The sequence below is a fragment of the Onychostoma macrolepis genome, chromosome 08 (genome assembly GCF_012432095.1).
Source record: "Onychostoma macrolepis isolate SWU-2019 chromosome 08, ASM1243209v1, whole genome shotgun sequence".
In the NCBI taxonomy this organism is placed as follows: domain Eukaryota; kingdom Metazoa; phylum Chordata; class Actinopteri; order Cypriniformes; family Cyprinidae; genus Onychostoma; species Onychostoma macrolepis.
In genome coordinates, this window is record NC_081162.1 from 14,381,349 (window position 1) to 14,401,016 (window position 19,668).

The 19,668-nt window shown below is 37.0% G+C and overlaps 1 long non-coding RNA gene across 1 annotated transcript; it reads right to left on the minus strand.

Annotated features, from left to right (window-relative positions):
* Positions 1–341: 341 nt before the first annotated feature.
* LOC131545423 (uncharacterized) lies at positions 342–4,170 on the minus strand. The gene is made up of 3 exons (XR_009272426.1): positions 4,146–4,170; positions 1,131–1,274; positions 342–625 (listed from the first exon to the last, which is right to left on the minus strand). It is a non-coding gene; the product is annotated as an uncharacterized LOC131545423 (long non-coding RNA).
* Positions 4,171–19,668: the final 15,498 nt, after the last annotated feature.

The following is a 19,668-nucleotide window of genomic DNA, read 5'->3' on the forward strand; positions in this document are numbered from 1 at the left end:
ATAAATGCTGTTCTTTTGAACTTTTAATGAATCCTAAAGAAAAATGTATAATGGTTTGTGACACATGAGAAGACGACTGGAGTAAGGGCTAGTGCCATTACTAATATACTTATTATGTTAGTTGTTATTAAAGACGTTTAATAGCGCCAAATGACTATTTAGCAGTAACAGTATTATTCACTTTGTCTATTGCTCTTGACTGCCCGAAAGATAATCCTCTTTATCCATGATAAATAGCGCGAGTTTCAATCAGAATGAAAGACATGATATTGATGATGCAATATTTCCCAACTGATCATCATTAACCTCAGCCAGGGGCAAGGTCAGGACACACGCATTTACAATAGTGAAGATGCTTCAGGCTTTATTCCAGGCTGAATACATCTGCATGCACAACATCAACACACATACAAACACACAAATGTTCTGATGAGATGATCTTATGAAATGTGAATTTCCTATCATAACTCTTCACTTGATGTTCTGTGAGGGGTCTGGATATGATAGTCATGTGTAATGGAGTACAAGATGTAAGTGACCATACCATGTCCTTGAGCCGCACACTCTCTCTCTTTTTTATGCACACCTCTATGCTGAAGCTCTTCCTCTAAGGTACTATATGTGACTGAAAAAAATAAAGCAGACATATGTACACTGTTCACTCTGTTGAGGTGTTATTACTGCGGTGATTGTACAAAACATACTGCCCTGAGCGGGAGTTATTCAAGTCTGGATTCTCCGCTGTTCTGCTCTCCAGCTGTCAGTGTGGTGAGAGAATTAAACACACATACCCACACCTGTGCGAATGTCTCCTCCATTATGATCAGAAAGGGACAAACAGAACGCAATCACAAACACAAAGCGGGTCCCTACATCTCTGTGTGTTCATTATCTCAGCCCACACTGCAGAGAAAGGCAGAACAAAGATTAAAAGAGAGGGAGGAAGTGCAGGAGAGATGAAATGGATAAGAGAGAAAAGTGAAAGCAAGAGAAAAATGCCAACAAAATTCAAATCTCTCTCTTCAGTTTCTTTCTGACAGAGATCACCTCAGAGACAGATTTTAAAATGTCTTGCACACAAAAGAAGAACTCAGTTTGCACAAATACTACAAGATCAGGATGTCATGCACCTTTTTTATTTTGAAGGGGTGGCGGTGGAAGTCCTGGTTCACTCAGTGCCCCAGGCAAAGATAACACATGACTAGGCCCAGACGGAATCTGCTGACTTTTTTTTGCATTTTCTGTGCTGATTTCGGAGGAAAATCTGCAGAAGTCTGCGGAATGGATTTAAACATGATAAAATGTGTTCAACAGAGCTGAAAGTACAACACTTCTATGGGTTATCAAACTAGCCAAGAGCTAAGATATTTATTAAAACTGGTGGATGGTGGATGTGTAGAATTTTATGATTATGCGTGAACTTAGTTTAGTAAAGTTTCTGATTATTGACAAAGGTGATCCGGGATCATATACTAACTGTGTATATCAGACAGACAAGAGTCAGGTCCAGAGGTATTCGGACACTGACTGAGTTTTTGTGCTTTTGCCTTAATACACCACAATGGATTTGAAATAAAACAATCAAGATGTGATTGAAGTGCAGACTTTTAGCTTTATTTTAGGAGATTCCACAAAAATATGACATTTATCATTTAAGAGTTACAGCCGTTTTTAGCAAAGTACCTCCATTTTCAAGGGCTCAATAGTATTTGGACAGTTGACTAAGAAGAGGTTAATTGACCATTTGCTGTCTATTCCCTCGTTACTTCAAGACAAATTAAGCAGATAAAAGGTCTGGAGTTGATATGAGGTATCAAATTGGCTTTTGGAAGCTGTTTGACTGGTGCTACCAATTGTAAGTCCGAGGAGATCTTGTGAAGGAGGCCATCATTAAGCTGAAAAAACAACATAAATCTATAAAAGATAGCAAAAATCTCAGGTGTGGCCAGATCAACGGTTGGCTACATTCTTAAGAAGAAAGAAAGCACTGATGAGCTCAACAAAAATATCAAAAGGCCTGGAAGACCACGGAAGACAACTAAAGTGGATGATCGCAGAATCCTTTCCATGGTGAAGAAAAACCCCTTCATAACATCAACAGAGATCAAGAATACTATGGAGGAGGTACTGTAGGAACATCATTGTCAAAATCTACAATCAAGAGACGCCTTCATGAATGTAAATACAGAGGGTTTACAACAAGGTGCAAACCACTGGTAACATTCAAGAACAGGAAAGCAAGATTAGACTTTGCCAGAAAACATCTAAAAAAGCCTCCCATGTTCTGGAATAAGATTCTTTTGACTGATGAAACCAAAATTAACTTGTAGCAAAATAAAGGGAAGAGAAAGGTATGGTGAAAGAAAGGAACAGCTCACGATACAAAGCACACAAGATTGAAGGCAGAAAGACCCACAAACAAGCAGCAACTCAAGGTGGCTGCAGTGAAGACCTGGCAAAGCATCTCCAGGGATGAAACTCGGAATTTGGTGATGTCCATGGGCTCCAGACTACAGGCAGTCTAAAGTTAAAGGGTTAGTTCACCTCGAAATGAAAATTCTGTCATTAATTACTCACCCTCATGTCGTTCCAGACCCGTAAGACCTTCGTTCATCTTCGGAACACAAATTAAGATATTTTTGATGAAATCGGAGAGCTATAGCCCCTTTCGCACCGCTTTAGTTCCAGAACTAAATGTACAGTACTAAAGTACTGGGACGATTTTGCGTGAACTATTCCCCAGTACCATTTAAAGGGTTGCATTCGCACCAACAGTGGGTACTAAGAAGTGACGTAAGCCGGTCGACAGCGACGTCATTTGTGCACGGCGTTCAACAACGAAAACAAAGAAGAACAACGTTAACAACAGGAGGATGGAGGACGCTGTGATCGGAGCTGTGTTTTTGTTGTGTCTTGCGGGGTTCACAATAATGGACATGGAATGTCGACATAACTTATACGTCAAACGATTGAAAGATCGGAAAGGAGTTCAAAATGTTCAAAAGTGCCTGCACTTCAGCGTCCGTCCATCTACCGCTGTTCTCCATTCTTGCGAAATATAAGTTGATGTGATGTTTACACAGTATGTGTTTACACGGCGTTTTAAATCATGGCGGGTGAGGGTGTTTTCGTACGCGTTTAGCCAATCAACGTACACTTACGTCACGATAGTTCCTATGGAACTGTTTTAGACCCTACTCTGAAGTAGGAGCTAATTAGTTCCTCCAAACGGAGTTCCGGGAACTAAAACAGTTCCTAGTTCCCGCGTTGCGAACACGCCAAAAAGTGGGTGGTTCCACAATTAGTTTGGGTACTATGAAAAGGTTCCTGCGGTGCGAAAGGGCCTTATCTGACCCTCCATAGACAGCAACACAACTGAGACGTTCCCAGGTCCAGAAACATAATACATCGGTAAAACAGTCCATGTGACATCAGTGGCTCAACTTCAGTTTTGTGACGCTACGAGAATCCTTTTTTTTTTTGTGCAAAGAAAACAAAAATAACATAATTTACTCAACCGATTCTTCTCCCCCGAGTTGCGTCTTCTGCCATTTTAGAAAGTATCACAACACATACACACGTTTTCCCCCCAAATGTAAACAATGCTGATTACGTCAAATACGTTCTTAGGTACTCTCCAAAATGGCGGAAAACGTATTCTCGTAGCGTCGCAAAATTGATGTTGAGTCACATGGACTGTTTTACCGATGTATTTACTATGTTTCTGGACCTGGGAACGTCTCAGTTGAGATATTATTACTATTAGATACTCAGTTAATACTATTGAGCCCCTAAAAATGGAGGTACTTGGCTTAAAATGGCTGTGTCATATTGTCATATTTTTGTGGAACTTCTTAAAATAAAGCTAAAAAAGCTCAAATAAAGTCTGCACTCCAATCACCTCTTGATTGTTTTATTTCAAATCCACTGTAGTGGTGTATAAGGCAAAAGCACAAAAACTCAGTCAGTATCCGAATACTTCCGGACCTGGCTGTGGATGGATGGATGGATGGATGGATGGATGGATGGACAGACGGACGGATGGACAGACAGACAGACAGATAAAACTACAGTGAAGTCATTAATACACTATTCGGAAGAGACATCATGTAATGCATGTATAGACATTCAGACATCCCACTTACCTCAGTTAAATGTAAATAGCCTACCTAGAAGCAGAAGAGACAGAGAGAGAAAAGGAGAGAGAGATAAGACGACAGGAACAAATGGGAGGTAGGCCTATGAGATTCTCCCTTAGAGAGAACATTAGTGTCAACCGGCTGTAATCGGTCAGATTACAGAAACTCAGTCATGTTAACACACACAGACAGACATGTCTTCCCCAAACCACATGTTCACTCGCAGCATTTAATGATTCAGTAGTCAGCAAGAACTACTTCTCTGCCAGCCTGAGTGTTTATGTAATGTTACATTAGGCATTATCAATAAGATGAAGGAAAAGACAAACAAATGAATATATAAATCACACCGTCAGATACACACATGGAGCAGTCATATAACCCTACGCATAAATCTCTCTTCCTCCTCCGCAGTTAATGATTATAAATGAGAAGCTGAGGTGGTTTAATTACCGTCACGCTGAGTAATTCATGAGATTAATAAAGATATCTGGATCTCACATCTCATTCATTTTTTATGAGCAAACAACTTGACTTTTCTGTTCCTGTCGCGCGTCGTATTTCAAATCAGGGCGCGAATAAAAATTATAGCGGCGGAGAACTATCGCGTCACATGACAAATGATGTTTGCAAAAATTAGGAGTGAACCAGAAAGCAAACAGACTCCCCGTCACGCAGAATATTCAGAGTCCTCCGGCAGCCTCTTGAAAAATTAAACACCATCAGTGTTTAATTCAGCATTTTGGAGGAATACCTGATGATACTCAGCTTCTGAATTCGTAATGCCTCTTTTAATTATGTTTGTAGTAAAATATTTATGCTTACACGCTGACTGGTGAAATGTTCAGTGTTCTTTTATCAAATATTCCTTTCTAAGTCACTCCGAATGTCTCCCAACTAATGAGTAAAGATGATTACAGATGTCAATATGACTGGCATTTTGTCTTATGAAGTTCTTTTATCATAACCGTTCGTTTGTGTTTGCGTGTGTGTGCGCGCGCCCGCGCGCGTTTTAGTGACAAATGAGGACATAAATTTGTATACTGACAAGGGTACGACATAGGCCTAGGTATTACAAGGAGAAGGTGACTTTCCAGGACATTACCCCATGCCCCCACAATGTCACCTCAAAACGCTTATAAATCACACAGAATGGAGTGTATTGAAAATCTGAAATAGCACAAAGTTTCCTGTAAGGGGTTAGGTTAAGTGTAGGGTTGGTGTAGGGCAATAGCATATACAGTTTGTACAGTATAAAAACCATTAGGCCTATGGGATGTCCCCACTTTTTACAAAAACAAACATGTGTGTGTGTGTGTGTGTGTGTGAATACAGTCAATACATTTTGGATGAAAATCTATAGGCATTTCAAAATGGACTGAATACATTTATGAAATTGCACAGCAACATACAGCAGTGAATATCATTCTGGAGCTTGATTCAGTCACTCATGAAACAAAATGATTGGAAAACAACACTACAGTATTGATCATAAGGACTCTATTCAGTCAATCCACCTCATCTGCTTTTAAACAAGAATATTTTATTGTTGATTCATTATTGGTCTTGATTTAATTGAGATTTGCTCCATCAACTAAAAGCATGCCAAGAATGAGGACGAATTCCTGCAGTGTGTAAAAAAAAGATGTGTACTCCAGTTATATTATTTTATTATTCCAAAGAATCTATTGGATGAAATTGGAGCCCATAACATCTCAAAGAACCGGCAGCAGTTTGGCGGACAGTTTTATCTGAGATCATCAATGCTGATTTACATACCATATGTCCAGCCAATCAGTCATAGCTGTTGCACTCCATGCACTCCGGCCCCCTTAAGCCACCGGTAAAGGTGATTGTGCTGTTTATGATGTGACTGAAATATGGTCTTTAATAAGCCTGAGACAAAAGTCACTGCCATTCTCTGAATTATAGGCCAGTGTACTGAATCCTCGGTCATAAAATTGTCACCGGCTGCATTACAGAATCGGTCACAATTTATTTGTGCTATAAGCATGGAAACTTAAAAGTTTCCCCTGGCATTTGTGAGCAGCATCATGGATGCAGTGGTGCAAAAACAGGATCTGTGAAGAAACCAGGGTCAGTGAAGTCTATACTAGTGTGCAACATTGTATTGCTGTTTTTATGTGCATGTGCATGCATGAATACTTATGGATACTTAAGTCACATTTAAAAAAATCTAAATGTCAATGCATTAGATGACACAATATCAATTCAAGTGGCATGTGAAACAAATGATACTAGAGCTTTTCCCAGAAGTAACATTAAATATCCCAGTAATTTCTTTAATTACTTTTTCCTGGGGTGTTTTTGGTGGATATATGAACCTTTTACAAACAGAAAATGTCTAAATAGTTGTCTAAACACTACTATGGTTCAAAAGTTTGGGGTTAGTAAGACGTTTTTTTTTTTTTTTTTCAAAATAAATTAATACTTTTATTCAATAAGGATATGTAAACTTGACAGTAAAGACATTTATAATGTTACCAAACAGTTTTATTTCAGATAAATACTTTTGAACTTTTATTCATCAAAATCCCCTGAATAAAATGTATCACAGTTTCCAGGAAAAAAAAAACCCTGTTTTTAACATTGATAATTATAAGACATATTATTTAAGTACCAAATCAACATATATGATTTCTGAAGGATCGTGTGATTGCTGAAGATCCAGCTTTGTCATCAAAAGAATAAACTACATTTTAAAATATATTAAAATAGAAAGGTTATCTTAAAATGTATAAACATTTCACAATATTGCCTTGCCTTAGTGAGCATAAGAATCTTACTGACCCCAAACATTTAAATGTTATTCTGTTTATTGTCTTACATTGGTATATTTGTGTGATATTTCTTTAAATTTGTTATATATTTTTTTTTGTATAATTTAAAGACATTTATTTTAAAGTATGGTTTTATGATAAAGTATGGTATTAGTTTTTAAGTAGGTATTAATCATTGCTACCAAGTAAATATGGAAATCATAACTGAATCTTGTTGCTCAATAAAAATAAATGTTATGGTAATGTAAATAAAATTATGTATATTTTGAGGCTTTCATAACCCTTAAACCCAAAAATATAAAGGTCAATTCTAGTTCTAAACACATGTAGAGCAAACCTGAATTTGACAGCTCTCTATATTCGTTTTACCAGTTAAAAACGAACCAGCTCAGTGTTGTTTTTCTGTTTTGAGCAACTTGAAATGTAGCGTTTAAATATATCACTTCTGTTGATGCTGTAGTGCTGTAGGATAATAATGTCATGTTGTGGGCTAAATATTTTGTTTGTTTTACAAGTGCTTTTGAGCTGCCCAAGGCCACCATACTAAAGGTTATATACAAATATATAAATAAAGTAAATTATGCACACACAATTACAGCTGTAAATCCAACACACATATGAACAGTGCCCACAGGGAATCACAACAGCAACCTTTACTCCACTGAGAGGGAGAGTGACAACACAATCATATCATTTCATTTTACACACACTTTACACCCAGCCGAGAAACCACCTAAATACATCTGTTCTAGATGAAAATCCAGCAGGGTTTTCCGATTTCCCCTCTCTTATTCCCTCTCTCACGCTCTCTTTCTCTGCTTGGGGACTTGAATCCCTTCTTGTGCTGATTACACACAAAGCTCTTTAAAAGCTTATTTCGGCTGCCTGCAAATTTCTGCAGATTGATTTGAGTCTGTATTATGTTAAAATGGGAAAAGAATCCATCATGAGACTTTTCCAAAGACTTCTCAAAAGCTCTCTCTCTCTATCAGGTTAACAATGTATTTGCTTTGTTGAGGGGTCAGTGGAGCAGTTGTGTGACCGGAATAGACTGGGGATAATCGGGGTTTTCAAACAAATCACTAGTAAGACAGAGACCAAACAAGCCCTGATGCTGCATAACTGAGAAAGTCATTACCCTCCTGGGTCAACCGGACATCATTAAAGTGGTTAGAAAAACATTCTAGCACCAGATTTGACACAACAATACTCATAATACCTTGACATCATTCATAGGGAATTTGTATGTAAATGTGATTCAAGCACACATACAGTACATTTTTATATGTTTTTATAGACACTGAAATATGTATTGACAACAGCATCTAAAACTTAAATATTTTATGAATGATGTATTTTTGAAAATAATTATATATGATTGTGTCATCACATTTAACACATTCACAATTTAACAGTTTTATTCTGGTCTCTGGTTCACTCTGGTTGTTAAAATTAATGCAAATTCTGTCAATGATCCATATATATACAGCATATACAGCTGCCAATATGTATGTGACAGCTGAAAATGCAATATACATCATAAAATACTGAAATGTAATCCAATCTTTTCCAGTCATATCAGAATCCATATAACATTCTCAGAAAAAAAAGGTTACAAAAGATATCACTGGCAGTACCTTTTCAAAAGGTACTACTTTGCACTATTTAGGTTCTAATATGAACTCTTTTTGTATTAATTAGTTCCTTTAAAGTACTATTATGCATCTTTTAGTGGTACACTGTAAAAAATTTCAAGAGGTTTCAACTAATTATTATTTAGTAACAAGTTCCACAGACATTTTACGTTCAGTCAATTTCTGACTTCAAAGTGTTATCTGAATTCTTATAGTTGGCTCAACCTTTAGTAGTTTTGTATGTGTTTTATATGTTACCTCAACTAAGATTTATTATTTGGGCATCATAAGAAATTACTGGGGAACTACATAACTGTCAGACTTTGTCTCTGTGTCTTGTGGTTCCCCTCCTCTCGTGCCCTTATTTTGAGTTCATGTTCCTGTCCTTGTTTAATGTCATCATCAGTTAATTAGTCCCCAGCCATGTTTTATTAATTATGTAGTTTTCCCCAGTGTTTATAAGCCCTGTGTTTCCCTGCCTCAGTGTCCAGTCTTAAAAGTCATAAGTGTCATAATTGTCGTTGAACGTCATTCTGTTGGTCTACCCCCGAGGTCCATGTTTCTGGTGTTGTTGTCAATAAAAGGGATTATTGAATACTCTCTTTGCCCAAGCCAGAGTGTGACAATAACATATTTTTATAGTTTAAAAAAATATATAAAAAATGATTAACTGGTGTTTATTAATCACTAAAAACACACACTTTACGACACATAATAGCCTTTATTTAATAACAGTCTCCATTTATAACATTTTTCTTACTGATTAAACATACAGGAATGAAGAAGAAAAAAAAGTCACCTACATCTTGGATGGCCTGAGCAAATTTTCTTTTATGGGTGAACTATCCCTTTAAAGCTCCAGTTGATAAATATTGCATCTGTAATACAACTGCAAAATTCAGTTTAAACTTTGTTTAACCCTCTGATTGTGTTTTATAGAGTTTTATTGAGTTGTATAACTTTGATCATAAACAACTCTGAATTAGCCCAAACAGATGCCAGTGTGTGAACCCTCTAAAATGGTCACTCATTTAAATTTGAATAAGGTAATACATATGTAATGCATCCTCTATAGATGTTTTTGAGTATAAAGGTGGCATTATACTAAACCCAACAAAACTAAATTCACAATTTTCAGAAGATGGTGGAACAGAATATTGACATTTGATATTGCTTGCCTCATTGAAATTTTGAAATGTTGTTGGCAGCACAGTGTATACCATTTATAAAAATAAAAACACAAAAAATAAAAGGGGTTAGTGGTACTGAGCCTTCACGTGGCAGCCCTGTTTTGACTAATTTTACAGTACCACACAGTTCTAATGAATTTATTATTTATTGTAATCAAAAGAATGGTTATGGACCACAGAAACCACCAACACTAGGCAAAACAATATGAGAAAGGAGAAATATGCAATTACTTAAGGGAAATTGTACTTATTTTTTGCATAAATATGCCTGTAACCAATTGCTTTAATATATAATTATAATTAATTGCACTTGTAATCACTTATCTATCATGCAAATATGCTAATTAGAATATCACATGGCCAAAACATGTATCAGGCACCAGTATTCCTGGTCTAGGAGGAATACAAAGGAGTAATGGTCATTTTAAGGACCTGACGGCCGCCATTTTGGGGCCTTTCTTGGAGTCAAACTTTGGTAAACTTTTAGTATGTTTTTAAGTACATCTGATACTACTGTAAACCACTGAGAAACCTTTTGTTAGAATTTTTTTGGGGTCAAGCCATATTTGCAGATGACTATTTGGATTCCTGTCACACTTGTGGTGTTCCCGGTCAAAAATGACCGGACTCCAAACAATCGCTTATAAATCTTATTAATTATGCTATATTATTACCAAATATTGGATTCAATCTTTTGTCAACTTGTTTTCTTTCATTTAGGACTGGTTTTGTGTTTCTATGTGCATCTGATTAATCGTAGGCCTCATTTATCTGAGAGTAGGTACCTCATTTTTTGAATGAAAAAAAAACAACATTTTTTATCAAGAATTTTCACAATATGAGATAAAAAAATTTCATCAGGAACTTTGCTTTTAAATGCTTTAATTTTGTACAAAATTGCAGACATGCTCCTGAAAACTAGTTGAAAACTAGTTGAAAACAATCAGCCAAGCATCCCCAAATAAGCAAGCCAAAGGTGACAGCGGCAAGGACCCAAAACTCCATCAGTGACAGAGGTTGAGTAGAAAACCTTAGGAGAAACCAGGCACAGTCGGGGGGCAGTTCTCCTCTGGCCAGACGAAACCAGCATGGTGTGGTTTAATTCTAGGCTGCAACACAGGTCTGATTGAGCAGAGGACTTGTCTGGTTCTCGTGGTCTTGTCCTGATGGTCAGCGAGGTCTTTATAAGTTATCTTATACAATATACCATTCAAAAGCTTGGAGTGGATAGTAAATAGTAAAAATATTTCAAAAATGTTTTTGCTGTACTTTGAATCAAATAAATGCAGGTTTGGTGAGCAGTAGAGACTTCTTTAAAAAACTTAATGTTCAAAAACTTTTGACTGGTAGTGTACATGCACACAAAAGGCACCAATGCACAGAAACACACACCTATACAACATGATCAGTTCATTTTTAATTGCATTGTTTAATGAAATACTTATTCAACTTTCTATTTAATGAAATGCATGCGGTGCTGTTGCTATGGCACACTAAAGACAATAGTGTCAATTTACTGTTAAAAATAAAATGAGTTCAGCCGAAATTACCTGTTTTGTTCTCTTTTTATATTGGCCCATTTTAACTGAACAGCTGGCCCATTTTACCTGAATGTTGTGCCATGACTCAAGAAGGTACCTGCTGATACTCTAACTCTTTTAATTTTAAAACAATTATACTTTTTGACATTTAAAAAATATAAATGCCATGAGACCAGGTAGAAAAATATATACATATTTAAGAGACCCATGCTAATTTATAAAAATATCATTAGTTCTCATGCATATAGCTTATTTGATGGTATTATAAGTCATTTACCAAAACATGGCCCATTTTAGCTGACTTCAACCTATTCCTTAAAACAAAATCTCTTTTTTTTTTTTACTGTGATAATAGAATGCAAAATGCAAAAAAAAACTAAAAAAAAAAAAAAAAACCCACTGTTTTTGTTTTGCAGATTGATATTATTATTATTATTATTTACCATAGTATTATTTGAATTCATTGTAAAATGCAGTTAATGTTAAATTAATAATTTTAATTTCTTGAAAAAGAAAATAGGAGTAACTTCTGTAATTAAAAATGTCATCAAATCAGTCTGTTTTCAGCATTTAAACATCAAAATCATGATACCCTTCAATAATATAATTGAACATAGACTACAATTAGGTTTATGCATTCCCCATGCCTGAAGAAAATAAGGTTGGATCCCAGGAGCTCTAAAAGAATGTTATAGAGTGATGAATGCAGCCAAGGAAAACATGAAGAAAAGAAAGTGGAAAATAACACAGGTAAGACAAATAAATTAATTATTTCCATTTACATATTAAACTGTTGGTAAGCCGACAATAAAAGTTATTTAGGAAAATTATTATTTTAGTTATTGAATTTAATTCAACAACGTCGTTTGCACCGCGCTCCTCCGTTACTTGATTCTTTTGTTTTGGTGCGTCAATCTGTTAAATTACTTTGTAGGCTATGCATACAATGCATTGGCTGATGAGTGATGACGTTGACATGGTTGGTGATTTGAAAGGTGGGTGGAGGGACGTAATTGCTTTACACATTGAGGAAGGCTTGGTAGCCGAAACGTTTGTGTCTATTCTCTAATGGTAATGATTGTAAAATAAAACGAAAAAGAAGATTGTTCTCGTGAGTGCGGATCATTAATTCTTCAACAAAGTTATTGCATTTAAGACTGCTATACCACGTGCAGCTTAAAAAAAATGTGTAATATAGCCGCATTGGGAGACAGGCTACGAGGAAGTGTCGATCAAATGAGCATATGATCGAATGACATCACTTTAGGGAACTCTGCATGTATCCATGGCAACGCTCAGCTGCGTCTTGACAGTTAACTGTAGACAGTTAGATGTAAGATTCCGAACTTTTTGGAATCGAGTCCGATTCGGATTCCTGGTTCTGGAATCGATGGGATTCGATTCCAAGAATCGATTCCTCTGTTGTTTTCGATTCTTTTTCGATTCTTTTCTTTTTTTTTTAGATTGAAGGAACCTAATCTCTCCATGACTGCAGGATATAAAGGTCGTAGAAAGTATCCTTCTCATAATATGAAGCTTTATTTGTAAAAAATGACGATACATTTTAGGGCTGAAACGATTCCTCGAGTAACTCAAAAAAATACAAATACAAATAAATCATCGAGGCAAATTCTTGTGCTTCGAAGAATCATTTTAGTCCATTTACTAGGGATGCACTGAATTTTCGGCCGCCGAAAATATATGCCGCGCCGCTCAGCAGTGTTCAGGTTTCTCTCTCATCACTCTCATCGCGCCGCGTGACGCTCCGTTCAATATTCCGCTCTATCACTGTGCATTCTGCTCATTTACCACTCATGCTCACTGGAAAAGCTAAGTCCGCTCAAATAACGCGCTGACAAGAAATTTCTATTTAGTATACTTGTTCCTGTGTGCAGTAGCGTTACTGTGCTCTGACATGCTGTATAGGCCTACAGCTGTACTGGGCAACGCTGATCAAATCTCCTTCACTGATCTGTTCCCCTATGCTCTGCTCATATGCGCTGATAATAATAGCTTTGCCAGGGTTTTTATATTTTTACACGTTTACTTGATATTTCTGTACACAGAATCATCATTTCTATTCATTTCTCACTGATTTACGCGATCTGATGAGCATTACTCATATTACGCGATCATATCTCTGTATGAATGGCAGAGATGCGTGTTTTCCTTTCACACACACACACACACACACACACACACACACTGAAGCGCGCGTGACGCTCGCGGTGATTTCAGCTTCTGCCGTCTCAAAGAGGACATAAACACACGAAAACTCCAAAACTGCTCTGAGAGTCAATTCATGAGCGTTTCACCGTTTCATTTGAGTAAAACTAGCGTCATATCATATTCATACAGAAATTTAAATGTATTTACCCACAACCCGTCAACATAAAAGTGTGGTTTAATTTGAGGACATTGCAGCAGAAATATTACTATTGTTCAGCAGAATGTAAATTATGAAAACTTTATTTTTTAAGGAATGATCACACAGCATTTCTTCCATGTTATAATTTTAATAGTAAATCCCCTTTGTTTGCCAAAAGTTTAATTTTCAATAATTTAAAGATAAATAAAATTAATGTTTTATGCCTTCATTTGATAACCAGATACACAACACAGAATTTCTGAGGAAAAATAAAACATTTCATAAGGTTATTTTAAGAATAAATAACAATAAAACATTAGATGAAAGAAAATAAAACATAACTTTATAATTGTAATTTTCTTTAATCATAGCTAGAATTATTATAACACCTAAAATATGTTGCGTGTAAAAAGTGTTCGTTTCATCCAGGATGGTACCACCTCCGCCGCATTTTGAAAAAAGAAAAAACCCTGTTTGTAGGACTATACATTATTTGGATAATTAGTCAAAACAACAACAGTTATGTCTGATTCTGTTGCATAGAACTGCATAAAAATAATACATTGATATTTAATATTAATATATTTTCTGTCCAATTTTCTTTCAATAAAAGTGTGGTTATTTCATTGGCTTGTGTTTTTTAAATTCTGTGTCATTAAAATTGAGTTAAATTAAAAAGTCTTACAAAACTACTTTATATTATTGAATAAAATAAATAATTATTACAAAGCAGTTTCGGTTTTCGACCAAGCACATCCAGAATTCTCGGTTTCGGCCCAGAATTTTAATCTCGGTGCCTCCCTGTAACTGCATAGAGTGCACTGTGTTTGCAACCACATGCTCCTTTAAAGGATTACACACACACACACACACACCAGTATGCAGAGAGACATTTAAGAGGGTTTATTCTCCAAATAACTTTAAATTCATGTTGCTGAAAAATGTGTTAACAAATGTTGTGTGTTTGGACTCTTGTTTTTGTTCCACATTAGCTTCCTGCCCACTCATTTTTGCCTCTTACAAAAGCCACAAAGCCTTCTAAGAAGACAGTAAAGGCTTATATCACGCCTGAGCTGTAGTTGGGCTGAAACCTGAAAGTTAAGTAGCACAATGTTTAGGTTTTATTTTTATTTATTTTTTTATTACTATTATTTTGATTTATGTCTTAGTTTTAGGTTGTACCATGTTTACCTTTTTTAAAGTAATTTGAAATTGATTTTTATATTTTTATATATTTGTATTTGCATTTTGAATGTAATATGGCAATTAAATGCACTAAATGGGTTTAGTTTTCACAGTTATTAATATATGCAATTTCAGCAATAAAAATTTAAATTTTTCTAAAAAGGAAACAAATGACTTGTTCATTTTAAGAGAACTGTCTTATTTGATCTTGTATATTTAGTATTGCTCTTTAATTAAGACAAAGCTCTTCTTATCCGATTACTCGATTAATCGATATAATTTTTTTGGTAGAATACTCGATTACTAAAATATTCGATAGATACAGCCCTTATACATTTCTTTAGCTCTGATTGATTTTTAAATTGTAATTTTGTCTGCTTTGCCCGTGAAATTAGTCATAGCTCACTGTTCAGCAAGGACATGCATTTATTGCATGAATTGAAGAAGACATGAAGTGTCTAAAATAAATGTGCACAGTTCAGATGAATGATGAAGTTTACTTTTACTGTATGCTTTGCACAAAATTAAAAAACTGTACATTGAAACAAAATAACCAGAACATTAACAATAACACTGATAGAGCTCGTGGTTTATCTGTCAATCAGATGCTCGGCCACTGATCCATGCTCGTGACGTTTTCTTTTAGAATTATCATTGGCTGATAGAAATAAAAATAATATTTTAGATGGAAATAAGATCAAGACCCTCGATCACATCATGATCTATTCTGTCGTGCAGCGCTCAAAATTATGGGCAAAATAAACCAGTTCCACCGTAAAATAATAACTCAAATAACCCCGGAATCATTTTTTTTTTTTAACTGTTTCATTAAAACTATCTATCCGAAAGAACCTTTTCGTGGAAACGAATCGGACTTCTAATCACTTTTAGCGAACATGAGGCGAAGGGTAATAAAAATATAAAAATGAAATAGATATATTATATATAAAAAAAGAATGATCTTTTATCTCTCAACTCGTTTTCTTTCAGTTTATTTTCGTGAATTTAAATGTGTGCAGCCTTCGTAGGATGCAGCCTTCCGTTTGAGAGGCACCCATAGATACAGGTGCATCTCAATGAATTAGAATGTCGTGGAAAAGTTTATTTCAGTAATTCAACTCAAATTGTGAAACTTGTGTTTTAAATAAATTAAATGCACACAGACTGAAGTAGTTTAAGTCTTTGGTTCTTTTAATTGTGATGATTTTGGCTCACATTTAACAAAATCCCACCAATTCACTATCTCAACAAATTAGAATATGGTGGCATGCCAATCAGCTAATCAACTCAAAACACCTGCAAAGGTTTCCTGAGCCTTCAAAATAGTCTCTCAGTTTGGTTCACTAGGCTACACAATCATGAGGAAGACTGCTGATCTGACAGTTGTCCAGAAGACAATCATTGACACCCTTCACAAGGAGGGTAAGCCACAAACATTCATTACCAAAGAAGCTGGCTGTTCACAGAGTGCTGTATCCAAGCATGTTAACAGAAAGTTGAGTGGAAGGAAAAAGTGTGGAAGAAAAAGATGCACAAACAACTGAGAGAACCGCAGCCTTATGAGGATTGTCAAGCAAAATCGATTCAAGAATTTGGGTGAACTTCACAAGGAATGGACTGAGGCTGGGGTCAAGGCATCAAGAGCCACCACACACAGACGTGTCAAGGAATTTGGCCACATTTGTCGTATTCCTCTTGTTAAGCCACTCCTGAACCACAGACAACGTCAGAGGCATCTTACCTGGGCTAAGGAGAAGAAGAAATGGACAGTTGCCCAGTGGTCCAAAGTCCTCTTTTCAGATGAGAGCAAGTTTTGTATTTCATTTGAAAATGATTTCTGCAATGTAATCTGCTGGTGTTGGTCCATTGTGTTTTTTGAAAACCAAAGTCACTGCACCCGTTTACCAAGAAATTCTGGAGCACTTCAAGCTTCCTTCTGCTGACCAGCTTTTTGAAGATGCTGATTTCATTTTCCAGCAGGATTTGGCACCTGCCCACACTGCCAAAAGCACCAAAAGTTGGTTAAATGACTATGGTGTTGGTGTGCTTGACTGGCCAGCAAACTCACTAGACCTGAACCCCATAGAGAATCTGAATGAGCTGAAGGCCACTGTCAAAAGAAACCTAGGCTTCCATACCACCTCAGCAGTGTCACAAACTGATCACCTCCATGCCACGCCAAATTGAGGCAGTAATTAAAGCAAAAGGAGCCCCAACCAAGTATTGAGTACATATATAGTAAATGAACATACTTTCCAGAAGGCCAACAATTCACTAAAAATGTTTTTTTTTTATTGGTCTTATGAAGTATTCTAATTTGTTGAGATAGTGAATTGGTGGGTTTTTGTTAAATGTGAGCCAAAATCATCACAATTAAAAGAACCAAAGACTTAAACTACTTTGTGCACTGAATTTATTTAATACACGAGTTTCACAATTTGAGATGAATTACTGAAATAATGAACTTTTCCATGACATTCTAATTTATTGAGATGCACCTGTAAGATTTGGCTCTGAATGAGGAGTAGATTCCTCTTGATGGGATCGATTCCAACCTTTGGAATCGACTCTCGATTCCCAACGCATCGGAATCGATTCACAGCCCTAGTTAACGGTTGAGTTTTAGCTTTCGTCAGTCGAAAAGGTATTTATACTTTTATATTTGTAGACATTAGCTACTGTAACCAATGTGTATCTCGTAATGCTTACATTTTATGAAAAGTTTACCTTTTTAAACATTTGCTGAAGTTGTCCGTCGTGTAACGTTACGGCTGCTTATGTGAACACTTTCGAAGCTAACATTAGCATGTAAAGCTGAAATGATTAAACTTAAATAATATTGACAGATATTGAACTTAAATATAGAATTTCCATATGGTAAAAATACACACTGAGACGCCTATATGAGCAAAAAAGCCCATTTGGGATGGCCTATCCTCATTATGTGCATTAAATTTCGGACCACTTGGTCCAAATCCAAATTGTCAACAACTACTTTACAAATCTTTTTTCAATGGATAAATGGTAGTCCTAGACATATTAAAGCAATCTTAACACTACTGAATGTGTTCATTTTGTTGTTTTAGGTTATGAGACAACGGGAACAATTGCCATCGGACTAACCCCACAGCTGACAACCAGAGACGCACACACACACACACTGAAAGAGCACTGCAACTTTACAATTGATCAATTAAAATAAACGTATTTTGCTCCATACAACGTGTCTGTTGTCTTTGATTAGCCTAAAAGTAAAATAAAATGACATTCAGAGGACATCCCGAATGACCGCTGCACGTCCTGTGAACGTCCTCATGAACGACTGGAGGACGTCTTCGCGGACGTCCGCTCGGCGTCAAGGGGACCCTACAAGCTGACGTCCGGGGGACGTTTGCAGAGGCTGTTTAGGGGACGTCCTGGGGACCTTTCTTTTGTTAGCTGGGTAATCCTTTTCAGTTCATATCCGTGAATAAATCCTCACTATATGTTACATCCTGTAATTGCAAGGTTTGTGTTTTGTTCTTTTCCATAAGAAAGAAAGTCTCATCTTTAAAATGATGTCTATTTTATCAGGAAATTCAATCCACAAATGCCGTTTTGACGCAGCGTAGCAGACCGCTGCAAGCGGAAGCGCGGAGTGCGAGTGCAGTGAACGCAATCATCCCTACATAAATAAATATAAATACACATGACAATAACAGATAATTACACACACCTGAACAGAATAAACTAATAATTACACAGAACATGACCAAATAAGGACACAAGAGGCGGGAACATAAGACACACGACAGAGGACTGACACAACTCCCACCCTCCCGGAAGGTCACTCTGGAGGTCCCTCAGGACAGACATGGACAGGAAGACAGGACGGGGACCTCCAGAGCAGAACAGACAGAACGGGCCAAGGCAGATCTGGGAGCTCTGGAGGCCCTGGCAGGTGGTCTTCGTGGCCTCCTCCCTAAGCCCGGCCACTACACGGCCCAGCCCCCCCACCCCACGCAAAAAAAAAAATTCCATGGGGTTGTAAGGGGATATCAGGAGCCTTCCAGGGCTAAACACTGGAACTCGATGAATGGCAGCGGCCAGCTGGCTTGACAAATAATGGCGGCAGCCGGCTGCGGGTCGGGTGAGCCATGAACTGCCGCGGGCTTGAGAGAGGTCAGGGGCTGGGAACGGCACTCCTGGCCGTGACTGGGGAACTGGATCCATGGAACGGCGCTCCTGGCCGAAAACTGTGGACTGGATCCAAGGGACGCGGGCTTGCCGCATGCACTCCAGGCGGGCTTGGGTGAGCGGTGGCCTAGGGTTAGGTGGTGAAACGAGGTGAAGGGGCGCCGCTTACTGTTTAGGTCTGGTCTCCTGTCACGGTGCACACAGCAGGGAGGAATGAGGATAACTCAAATAACAGTCTTTAATACTCAAAACAGACAGGGCAAGGCTAGGACACACAGGAACACTGGGGAGTAATGAGTAGATCAGACGAAATTTAACTGAACAGGCATGAACTAAATACACATGACAATAACAGATAATTACACACACCTGAACTGAATAAACTAATAATCACACAGAACAAGGACAGGAACATGACCAAATAAGGACACAAGAGGCGGAAACACAAGACACACACGACAGAGGACTGACACCTGCTGTACCAAAAATGTTTGAAACTGCGACTTCAGAGCTGAGGTACCATTACACCCCTAATGTTTTCATTAATATTATGTATATTATTATTATTATGCCTAATTTTTTTAATTTTAAACTTTAGAAAACTAAAATTTAAAAAGGGACTTCACAGTAGCAC